Source organism: Petaurus breviceps, unplaced genomic scaffold (assembly GCF_028583685.1).
Source record: "Petaurus breviceps papuanus isolate PSGF00001 unplaced genomic scaffold, PetGlider_PUasm1.0 90626, whole genome shotgun sequence".
In the NCBI taxonomy this organism is placed as follows: domain Eukaryota; kingdom Metazoa; phylum Chordata; class Mammalia; order Diprotodontia; family Petauridae; genus Petaurus; species Petaurus breviceps.
Genome location: NW_027187290.1, coordinates 1,791,996 through 1,803,898, shown reverse-complemented (window position 1 = coordinate 1,803,898; position 11,903 = coordinate 1,791,996). Strand labels below are relative to the sequence as shown.

Here is an 11,903-nt window from a genome sequence, read left to right as displayed (position 1 = left end):
ATATTCTATATGAGGCACCATGTAGTGCTATTGTTTTACTCTTTGTCACAATGATTCAAGGTTCAGATATACTACAATGATTATATGGTACTTTATATATGAATGAGATGTTGGGCTAAAAGTATAAGAGGAGAATAAAAGAGGTGGGAGCTTTTAAGGGACTTAGGAAGATTTTAACAGATATAAAGGATGACCATTTTATATGTTATCCTACAGATGCAAACAAAATGGATATTTGCTAGTCTCGAGGTAAGATATATGTTAGTTAGTAAGGGCAGAGCACTGATGAAAATAAATTGATAGGTCTTGTAATGATTGAACAGTGAACTTATTCTGTCAAATGGAACCCACTGGTACTAGAGTTGTTTGTGAGGCTATTTTGATCTTGGTTTCATACAATGCACTGAATACTTTTTATTTTCAGAGATTTAGAAAATTAGAAAATCAAATTGGTGGCAGGAAGTATTGTTGTTGTGAGCATATTGATGAATATTTTTATCCACCAATGAAGGAAAACTGTTGCTTAATGGAGTGCACACAAATGACATACTGAAGCTATAACAGTGATTATAAGGGTCAGGTTCTGATCAGAGTAGCAATCAAAAGATATACAAATGACTAGCAAGGAGGATATTCTATACAACAGTGGTGTCAAGTGCAATTAGAAACATGGGCCTTGAAACCATCCCTGTGGGCCACATATTGACTTAGTTTTAAAATATAATATTGTCTTTGCTCTATTGTATTTTTATTGATTTTGTTAAGTATTTCTCAACTGCATTTTGGTTCAGGCTACAGTTGGGGATGTTGCAGGCTGCCTATTTGTCACCTCTGCTATACACTGGCACCAAATAAAAAGAGATTGAGAAATTCAATACATTCAGTTATTTGAAGCAGTCATTATATAGATTAAGGGTATAATCACCATCAGGTCAAAGCATAACTTTGCTCTAGTATTTCTCTTTCTAGTTCAGTCTGACTTTGTAGATATATTTGTCACTTGTGCATACACAAGTTTTGCCATTGTATAAAAGATCATTAGAGAATACTTTAAGGACAAAAAGAACTTACCATGGGAGGGGGAGAGAGAGACTCTTGTAGTGACAACTGATTGTATTCTGCTAGTTTGGGGTCCAGGAATTATAGACTTACCCCCATAGAGTTTGCTGGACTCGGTTTCTTTCAATCCTGTTTTGATTCTGAATAAAACCTGGTTCTAGAAATATCAGTTTATAAAATATCACCTCATAATTTCTCACAGCCAGGCCTGTGGTCAGACAGCTGGGGGTCAGCCCTTTCAAGAGAAGAAAACAATGGGGTCATCAGAAAAGTCCTGCCACCACCTTCATGAGGTTGTTCCTCCAATCATCCCGCTGTTCCAAATATGTGTCTGTGGCCGATTTGAACGCAACTCAGATCAGAATTTGACCCTTACAATCACAGTTATGGCTTCAGTATGTCATTTGTGAGCATTTTATTAAGCAACCTATTAAGAGTTTTCCTTCATTGGTAGATAAAAAAAATTATCATCAAGTAGGCAATTCCTTCTCCAGAACCAGTTAATTCCCTGCTTGTTGCTAGGGAAATAGCCCAGGGATATCACAGATAGAAAGAAAGGTCCTATATATACCCAAATATTCATAACAGCACTTGTGGTAGCAAAAAAAGCTCCCTAAAAATTAAGTAAATGTCATCAATTGGGGGATGGCTAAACAAATATAGCATATGAATGTAATCATATTTTCCTCTCCTGTAAGAAATCATAGATATGAGGAATTCAGAGTAGCATGGGAAGCCTTACATGAACTGAGGCAATAGTCTATGACAATTAGATGTCTCTGCTAGGTCCTATATAGTTATGGTGAGCCTGAGGAAGTAGGGAGTAGGGGGCCACCAGGCTGCATAAGGAGACGTAAACCAGCCCAAGTCAGAAACTGAGCCAATCAAAGCTCCTGTGCTGATCAGTAGTGGAATTAAGCTTATAAGTGGCTGCTGTTCTTCTAGTCTCTCTTCCAAAAAAAATTAATTATAATTATTTTTGAAAAATATGTTATCATCCTCTAAATAGCAAAATAAAGAACCATTTACAAAAATCTATAACAAAGGGTTTCAACCAATCAACAAGCATATATTAAGCACTTATTATTTGTTAAGATGGTATGCTAAGCTCTGGGTATACAAAGAAAAAAGTGAAACATTTCTTGCTCTCAAAGAGTTTATACTCTAATGAGGGAAAACATAATCCCAGACAAGTATATACATAATATACTTGTAACCTTGGAATCGTGTCTATTTGCATAAGACTATTCATTGTTAGGAATTGACTACTTAATGTTGCATGCCTTTGTTAGGGGTAGAGTCGGAGAGAGCTTGGAAGATGAGAGATCCTGGTTCTTTTTCCTTCCAGCTTCAAAAAAGGATAGATGCCATCCCAAATTCTTTTCAAGGAGGGGTCCCTGCAATGAAAGAAAGACTCTAGAAAGAAAATAAAACATATAAGAGCCAGAACCTTGATCGTGTCCCTACCTTTAGCTTACTACATCATAGACTTTGGGGAATTTCCCCTTAGACTAAATTGGATTCATATTCCTCTCTCTCTCTCTCTCTCTCTCTCTCTCTCTCTCCCTTCCTCCCTCCATCCCTCCATCCCTCCATTCCTCCCTCTAGTTCTTTCAGTCATGTCCAACTTTTCATGAACCTATTCGAAGTTTTCTTGGCAAAGATACTGAAATGGAATGGTTTGTCATTTCCTGCTCCAGTTCATTTTACAGATGAGGAACTGAGGCAAACAGGATTAAGTGACATGCCCCAGAGTCACAGAGCTAATAAGTGTCTGAGGCCAGATTTGAACTCATGAACATGAATCTTCCTGATTCCAGGCTCTATCCACTGTACCACTTAGGTGCCACTTTACACTTTTACATTTGAGCTGAACTATGTCACCCCCAGTGGGGGAGCTCATTCAACTCTGTATGTTCACTGGTATATTCTAATGTGTTTAACTTCTCTGATTTCTGTTTTTCATTCACTTGGATAAACAGATTTACTTGGTATCTTCTATATGTCATAGTCTTTCTGCAATTGGAATTTGGGGATAAAAAGAGTAAAGACTTTGGATATATACCTTGGAGTACTCCTTTCCCCTTAGAAGGATAACAATCATGAGCATTGCTTTGACTTAAACACTTTTCCTTAGAGTGACAATATTTAGGGGAGGAGGATTTAAATTTGATAGATAGAGATATATAATTAATGTTGCTCTCTATCTATCCATCTATCTTTCTCTTCCTCTCTCTCTCCACACACTCACACACACACACACACACACACACACACACAGAAGGAGGTGAATGGATATAGATAGGCAGCTAGGAGGTATAGTGCCAGGCCTAAAGTCAAGAAGACTCATCTTCCTGAGTTCAAATCTGTCCTGAGACATTTACAACTGTGTGACCCTGGGCAAGTTACTTAACCCTGTTTGCCTCAGTTTCCTCATCTCTAAAATATTCTGGAACAGGAAATGGCAAACCACTCCAATATCTTTTCCAAGAAAGCCCCAAATGGGTTCACAAAGAGTTGGACACAACCAAAAAACAACTGAACAACAACAGCAACAATAGACATACATTCTAGTACAGAAGGAGGTAGCAAGGGAGACTCTAGAGATATCTATTCACAATTCACTGTGAGTAAGTCTAGACAGACTCATGTGGACACATAACCAACATGGGCAACAAACACACATATCCTACATATACAAAAGGAATACAAGAAAGTTTTAGGATGGAGGGCACTAGCAGCTGAGGGTGGAAGGAACCTGGAAAAACTACATGTAGAAGGTAGCATTTGAACTAAATCTTAAAGGAAATTAGAAAACAATTACAAATTTTTTGCAGGAATAAAGACTGAAAGAATTAAATAATTGAAGAGATAGTAACTGCCCATGGTTGGGTCATACCAACATAATAAAAATTACATGCTAACTAAATTAATTTATAGATTCAAACCAAACTATGGAAGGGTTACTTTATATAATTAGACAAAGTAATAACAAAATTTACACGGAAGAACAGAAATTCAAGAACCTCATGGGAAACTAGATATCTAACTATTGTACAAAGCCATCACATTTGTTTCCACTTTTTTTCATTGCTTAGAGGATAAAAGAAAGATATACTTTTAGTAGCTATGAATGGGGGTGGAGAGAAGAGTACTTGACCAAACAAGGGATAGAAATGGTCAAAGAAGCAAAAAATGTGCAATTTTAATTAAATAAAATGTCTAAGTTTCTTGTATACACAACATCAATACAGGTATATGTAGAAGGAAAATGGTTGATTTGGGAAAAAATCTTTGCAGTACTTTTTCTGATTGAGATTTTATATGTAAGCTAGAGAGGGAATTGATATAGGCATATAAGATAAATAGATAGCTTTATAGTCAAATAGATAAATAGTCAATAGATAAATAACCAGTAGACAAATAGTCAGAGTATATAAACAGGTAGTTTTCAATACAAGAAATGTTATTTTTTTTGCTTTATTTTGTTTTGTTTTTGCAAGGGGGAAGGTAGGGCAATTGGAGTTAAGTGACTTGCCCAAGGTCACATGGCTAGTTTTGTGTTAAGTGTCTGAGGTCGGATTTGAACTCAGGTCATCCTAACTCCAGAGCCTGTGCTCTATTCACTGCACCACCTAGCCGCCCCAAAATGTAATCTATTAATAAAGACAATGACAGGGATTAGACCTATCACCTTGAGTAAAGAAACTCTCTTTACTAATGAAAGGTGACAACTTCTCTGTAACTTCTAGTTTTAGAGTTGCCTAGAATCCTAAAATTAGGTGTCTTGCCTAGGGATACAGCTGATAATGCATCAGAGGCTGGACTTGAAGCCAGGTCTTTCTGGTATCTAGGAAGGTTCTCTAACTATGATGCTAGATGTAGCTACCTCTACAAGCTTGTAATGACCATATGGAAAAATGCTCCAAATCACAAATTATAAAAGAAAGGAAAATTCCTGCCCTCCCACCTCCAAAAAGCAAAAACACAAAAACAAACAAACAAAAACTTAGATGTTATCACACAGCATAAAGGCAAAGATTTAAGAAGATGTAAATATTCAGTTTTGGAGGGGTTGCACAAAAATGCAGAGCTTTTGTACAATTTGTACAATTGATCAAACCATTCTGGAAAGGAATTTAGAATTGTCTAAAAGATCCCACAGCCAGGAGGCCAGTCACAACAAGTAAGGCCCCACATACACCAAAATATTCATAGTGGCACTTCTTATAGTAACAAAAAACTAAAACAAAGTAGATGCACATCAATTTGAAAATAAACTGTGGTATATGAATGTAATGGAATATTCCTTGCTATAAGAAATAAGGAATATGATGAATACAAATTAGATTTCTAAACTGATACAAAATAAAATGAGAACAAGGAAAACAACATACACAATGATTAAAATGATGTAAGTGAAAAGAATAACTAAACAATCAAAACTGAATTCTGATAATGACCAAATTTGTCCTCAAAGAAGACATAAAAGAAAGCACTTGATATTATTTCTTTGAAAAGGTGGGAAAGCATGGGTGTAGAACTCTGTATGTCAGATTTTTTGAAGTCATTTTACTGGACTTTTTTTCCTTTTTAATTTCATGTAATGAATGTCTCTCTTGGAGGTAAGTCAAGGGAGGTATACACTGGGAAATATATATGGTATTTTTAAAAGACACAAAAATTTATTTTGAAAATAAAAGATTTGGGGGATGTCTAATGTAGTGAAAAGAGGACTAAGGAGAGAGAAGATGTTGGTCTTCAAGTATTTGAATGTCTGTGATGCAAAAGCATGTGATCAGACTTATTCCATTTGGTACCAGAGAACAGAAGTAGGTGTAATAGAGAGGGGCATATCAGCAATGAAAAATAAAGAGGAGCAGCATAAATCCTGAAAATGGAGAACTGAGATATGTGGAAAATGTGAAGGAAAATAAAAATAATCTTTTAAGGTATCTTTAGATAAAAGAACAAAAGGGGATAAGCATACTGCTTGTGTGCAGGCAGTATGGTGTTAAGAGACTGGTACAGACAGTGTAAATCCATAAGTCCAATACACTTTCCATCTTCTCATTCAAGAAGTGTTAATTTCAGATAGAAAGGGTCAAACAAATGGTATTAACTAGGATATGAAGCCCAACACTGATGAGAAGAAAAGAGAAATGCATCTCTAAGACAGGTACCTTCTCCAGTTGGAAGAAATATCTCAGTCCTTATTTTAGAAAGTTTTTCTACTATACAGAAATATTAAATTCTGGCTGCTGAAACTTTTTTTTCTTCATGGCTGGAAATTTTAAAATAAAATCCAACTCAGCTGCAATTCATTTGTGATAGTTGTTCCCCTGGGAGCCTCATTACAATGAGGTATTAGACTCCCCAGGTACATGTGATTTAAAATCAATTCACTAATTAATATTTTCCTGACTGCATGGTAATAGGGGCTCCATGGTAGAGGGCAGGATCCAGCTGAAATATGACAGATTCAGGTGAAAAACAGAGGCCACTTTCTGAGATGGCAACAGGATTATCCCGAAAAACTTAAGCATACTGAAATGTTCTACCTTCCTGTCACCTCTTCTCAAACCTAAAGGTTTTAAAAATGTAATCAAGTGGAAAGGTTACACTCCCTTGGATTAACTAAGAGATACATCTCATGATTCTAATTTTTTTCCTTTTAAGGTAGATTTCCCCAACTGTCTCAAATGAACCCATTTCAACATGCTTTGGCATGGATTTGATTTGTTGGTGTCATTTGGAAAAAGCATTTGCTTTTCTCACCTTTCAACTACCTTTTAGCCATAGATAAAATAGTAATCCCCAGTGACACATGCAATGATAACAAGTGACTACCTTCTCTCTCTAGTTCTTCCTTTCTTAAGATGCTGACTTTAATTAGCTCCACAATATTCATAGGAGCAAACAGGTCACCTTTAAGTGAGACCTCCAGGAGTCACATTTTTTACACAGTTTTCTTAGCATTTTCTTTTGTCCCTTGTGCTGCAAATGGGGTCATTAGTGCTAGGTATCTTTCACAAAACACATTGGTGAACAACTGCTGAGGGAACAAAGGAGATGGTGAGTTTTACTGTGTGTGGACAGGGTAGTTAGGTAGCACAGCAGACAGAGCGTTAACCCTAGAGTGAGAAGCACCTGAGTTCAAATTCAGCCTCAGATACTTACTAGCTGTGTGACCCTGGGCAAGTCACTTAACCCTGTTTCCCTCAGTTCCTCATTTCTAAAATGAGCTAGAGAAGGAAATGGTAAACCACTCTAGTGTCTTTGCCAAGAAAACCCCAAACCAGGTCACAAAAGTTGGACACAAGTGAACAACAACACTGTGTGTGAACAGAGACACCTCTTAAAAATATGATGTTAAAATACTCTTGGAGAATTCATATTTCCAAGGCTTTCTCTCCAAGTCAGTGTTCTCCTGCTCTTCATTTCTCTTTATAAGCATATACAAGACAAGTGCACTTAAGGACCAGACCACAAAGACTTTGGATGAAGGATCCTAAAAGTAACTTCTTCCAATTATTTTTCTCTTGGCTTATGATTCTTGATTTTCAAAGCTCCTTTAGAAATGCAACTGGAGAAATGAAAGATTCTACCCACCCACCCCCTCCATAAACTCAGTGTTACATGGAATAGACATACAATTCTGCCTAAGATATGTCAATGAACTCACCAATGCAGGTACCACTTCCTCTAGCTCAGATTGTAACTCCTCCATGCCCCCACATTCTTTTCCATAAAAGTATCACCCAACTGATTGAACGCTTTCCTTTGCTTCCTTTAATACTAATGTAGTGCTCAGACTTTCCATCCACTGTGTTAGTCATGCCAACCTCATGTTCTGATCATACATGCCCAGAATGTCTTTGATAGCATTCTTTCTGCACAAATCATCATCTGAATACATTGTGATCTACTCACACTTACCATATATCTTTACATCACCCTGTGAATCTGCAATCTCGATTCTTTAGAGATCATGGTGTTCCATAATTCACAACCATGAGCATCAGGGCAAGAATATCAATATTAAAATGATGTGATTTTGCAGCAGTGCATGCTTACCAAATACAGTCCTGCCTCCTCAACCTCCTGTTCAGTTCTGGGACTAGATCACTGTCCATCCATAGCACATGAAGAGCTGAGTATTTGGGCACGTACTATCCAATGTGACAAGTCCCCACAGATGACACGGTTTCTGCTCCAGCAGAGCATTCTGCTTTTTCCAAAGTGCTTTCTTAACCCATTCTCAACATGTTAAGACTATATGTCATCATGGCTATATGCCTATTCTAATGAAAATTCTCCCTACTGCTTAGATCCAATCATTAAAATTCAAGTGGACTTTATGAGTGAAAGCAAAAGTTTACTCACTAAAGCCACAGTAATAGAAGTAGTAGTAGCCCTAGGAGCATACTATGTAGAAAATCTTACTTCCACCACCCTTCCTCTGCCCCTCCGCAGAGTGAGGCCCCACTGCTGTACTTCCTCCCCTGGGGCTCCTGGACTACAAGGAGAAAAATTTATTAATTCAATATTCTTATCATTACACTCAGGAGGGTGCCAACTACACCACTTGAGTATATTGTAGAAGTCCTGGTGACTGGCCTATGTGTGGCTCCTGATAGAACATTTCCTTAGGACTAGTCCACTCTAATTCTTTTCCCATGGTCCCAGCAACTCTATTATGGCCAATACAATCCTCATAGAAATTCTTCCTAGAACGGACATTCAAACCTTTCTATGCAGAGGAACAAGCATCTGAAAGAGCTGCTAGGATCCAGGGGAGTGAGGAAAATGGGATCCTAAATGTGAAGCCAAGGCCAAAAGAGGCATGTCAAAGGGTTAGCAACATGCAGCCCTTAACCTAGCTGTCACCATCATGGTTCCTTTCCAACTTAATTTTCACTAGCCTCCTTTGTCCATTCTGCCTAGCCAACCAATCCAGGTCATAGAAGAGTCCTACTAAATGGCAATTAATTGCTCAGAAAACATTACACTGAGATTTTTTAGTCATATCCACTGAGACACATGCCTTACTGACAAACTAACTCAATGAGGCTCTAACATAGTTATATGCCATTTTCTGGGTAATATGAGGTTTTGGGGGGTCCACTTTGTTTTCCTATTTTGAATGACTAAACCGACATCTTTCAAATTATTATGAGAATATTTTAGGACAGTTGAAAATCTGGACACCCCATAGCCTCTTTAGAAGCAAAGTTGTAGAGTAGCAGAGCCAACAAAAAGTCAGAATAAGACATTTTTCCTGCCTTAGAAAATTTAAGAGATCTGTGACACTGGGGTGGAAGCCTACCCAGAGCCAACACACGTGGTGACAGCCACACTAGCTACAGCAGTAGCAGCTTCTGGAGCTCTCAGCCCAGAGACAGTAAGGGTGTCAGACAACTGGTCAGAAAGAGATTACAGGGAACCCTTTGATGGCACTGGGTATAGCTGGTACTGATTGCCAACTTGTTTCCTCATAGATCCTTCTCTCAGTTGCAATTCCAGGGTGGAGAGTAGTGCTGGGGGTCAGTCACAAAACAACAGGGACCCTGGTCACGGTTCCAAAGCAAAAGGAGCACTAATCCTCGTGGCTACAAAGAACCAGGGGTCCTTCCTGGGCCGCATCATCGGCACTCTGCTGGGAACAATTGACAAACACTCAGCAGAAGTCACCAAATGCTTTTCAGTGCCACATAATGAGTCTGAGGATGAGGTTGCTGTGGACATGGAATTTGCTAAGAATATGTATGAATTACACAAGTCTCTCCAAGTGAACTTATTCTGGGCTGCTATGCCACAGGCCATGACATCACAGAACATTCAGTACTGATTCATGAGTACTACAGCCGGGAGGCCCATAGCCCCATTCACCTCACTGTGGACACCAGCCTCCAGAATGGGTGGATGAGCATCAAAGCCTACGTCAGTGCTTCCATGGGTGTTCCTGGAAAAACAATGGGGGTGATGTTCACTCCACTGACAGTGAAATATGTCTATTACAATACTGAGCAAATTGGAATTGACCTGATCATGAAGACATGTTTCAGCCCCAACCGTGTGATTGGCCTTTCAAGTGATCTGCAGCAAGTTGGTGGTGCATCAGCCCGGATCCAGGATGCTCTAAGCACAGTGTTGAAGTATGTTGAGGATGTGCTGTCCGGAAAGGTGTCAGCTGATAACCCCGTGGGCCGCTTCCTGATGGGCCTGGTTAACCAAGTTCCCAAGATTGCTCCTGAGGACTTCGAGACCATGCTGAACAGCAACATCAATGAACTGTTGATGGTGACTTACCTTGCCAACCTAACCCAGTCACAGATTGCTCTCAACGAGAAACTTGTGAGCCTGTGAGGAAACCCAATGAGCAGCAGCTACAGCCAGCAACTCCACCTGATGTGGGTCCTCCCTTGACCCGACCTATAGGATAGAGCAGAAGAAAAGTGGATTCTTCTTCAATCATCACCTTTAAGTTGCCTGTTTCTGTAGATGAGCTGTTTGTAACTCCAAATAAAACACAGACATCCCTTTTCCCTCTGGGTAAGGGATTTATTGTGACCTTTCCCTTGGGGGAGGAGGATACTAACTTGGAGACTGTCTTGAAATCAAGAAATTAGTCCTTTTGGAGGTGTTAGGCAAGGAAGGATTTTTTGGACAGTGGGAAGCTCTTCAAAATCCTAATCTCCACCAGCTGGGGAAGTCAAGTCTCTTCTAACCCATCCCACTGCAGCCCTCACTGTCTTTAATGTTCAGCCAGGCCAGCTTAGTTGATAACTGAGTTGACATACGAGGTTAACCGCTTCTATTCCTTGTCAGCCTGTTGTTAAAACATTGCCTCATTTATATCATAGAAGAGATATGTAACATCAGATATTGGGTGAGAGAATCCTAGCAATCTTTTCTGCTTCTGATTCTCCTCCTGCCACTGGTAGGACTCTGTCACTCCTGTTTGCTGTGCCCTTGCCTTATGACCACATTCTGTCCTTCCTTTAGGGCTAGTGAGGAGGGTTAGACTTTGATTTGATTGCGGTTCTGGGGACATGGGGCTATGAGTCTAGAGGTGAGAGTGACTACTTCAGAAGTCATTTACCCAGCCTTATTTTACAGAGGAAAATGAGGCTCAGGGAGATTGAATGAATCACCCAAGGGCCGAACAAGTCGTAAGTGCTCTTTGCAATGTGTTAGCTGAAGATTTGTCCCCCATTTGCCTCTTGCAGATCTTCCTGTATAATATAGACTTGGAAATCCCTAAAAAAAGAGTGTTAGAAGAAAAACTGGAAAAGGAAATGAGATTGATGTAAGAAAATTATGAAAAGGGAATTAACAGATTGGTAAAAGAAAAAGGAACAAAAAATACTGAGGAAAATATCGCCTTAAAAAAAAACAGAAATGTCCTAACAGTAAAAGAGGCACAAAAATCCACTGAAGAGAACTGCTTAAAATCAAAATTGGCCAAATAGAAAAAAAAGAGGTTAAAAAAACTCTCTAAGGAAAGTAATTCCTTAAAAATTAGAATTAGGCAAGTGGAAGCTAATGACTGTAGGAGACATTAAGAAACACGAAAATAAAGACAAAAGATAAAAAAAAACAGAATAAAAAGTGAAATATCTCATTTTTTAAAAAAACTGACTTGGAAAAATAGATGGAAGAGAGGTTATTTAAGAATTATTAGACCATAATTTTTTAAAACCATATATCCCATGACAAGTTCTCAACAGTCAAAGAAAAAGAGCACCATGCTCTAGGCTTGGTATATAGTGAAAAAGGACCAGTGTTGTAAGAATTGCAATTTCGTTAAGAGATTATTAAAAAACCATTCAACCATCCCC

General features: G+C 38.6%; 1 pseudogene; it reads left to right on the top strand.

Moving 5' to 3' along the window:
• Positions 1-6,504: 6,504 nt before the first annotated feature.
• LOC138143074 (eukaryotic translation initiation factor 3 subunit F pseudogene) lies at positions 6,505-11,377 on the top strand (annotated as a pseudogene).
• The last annotated feature ends 526 nt before the right edge of the window (positions 11,378-11,903 follow it).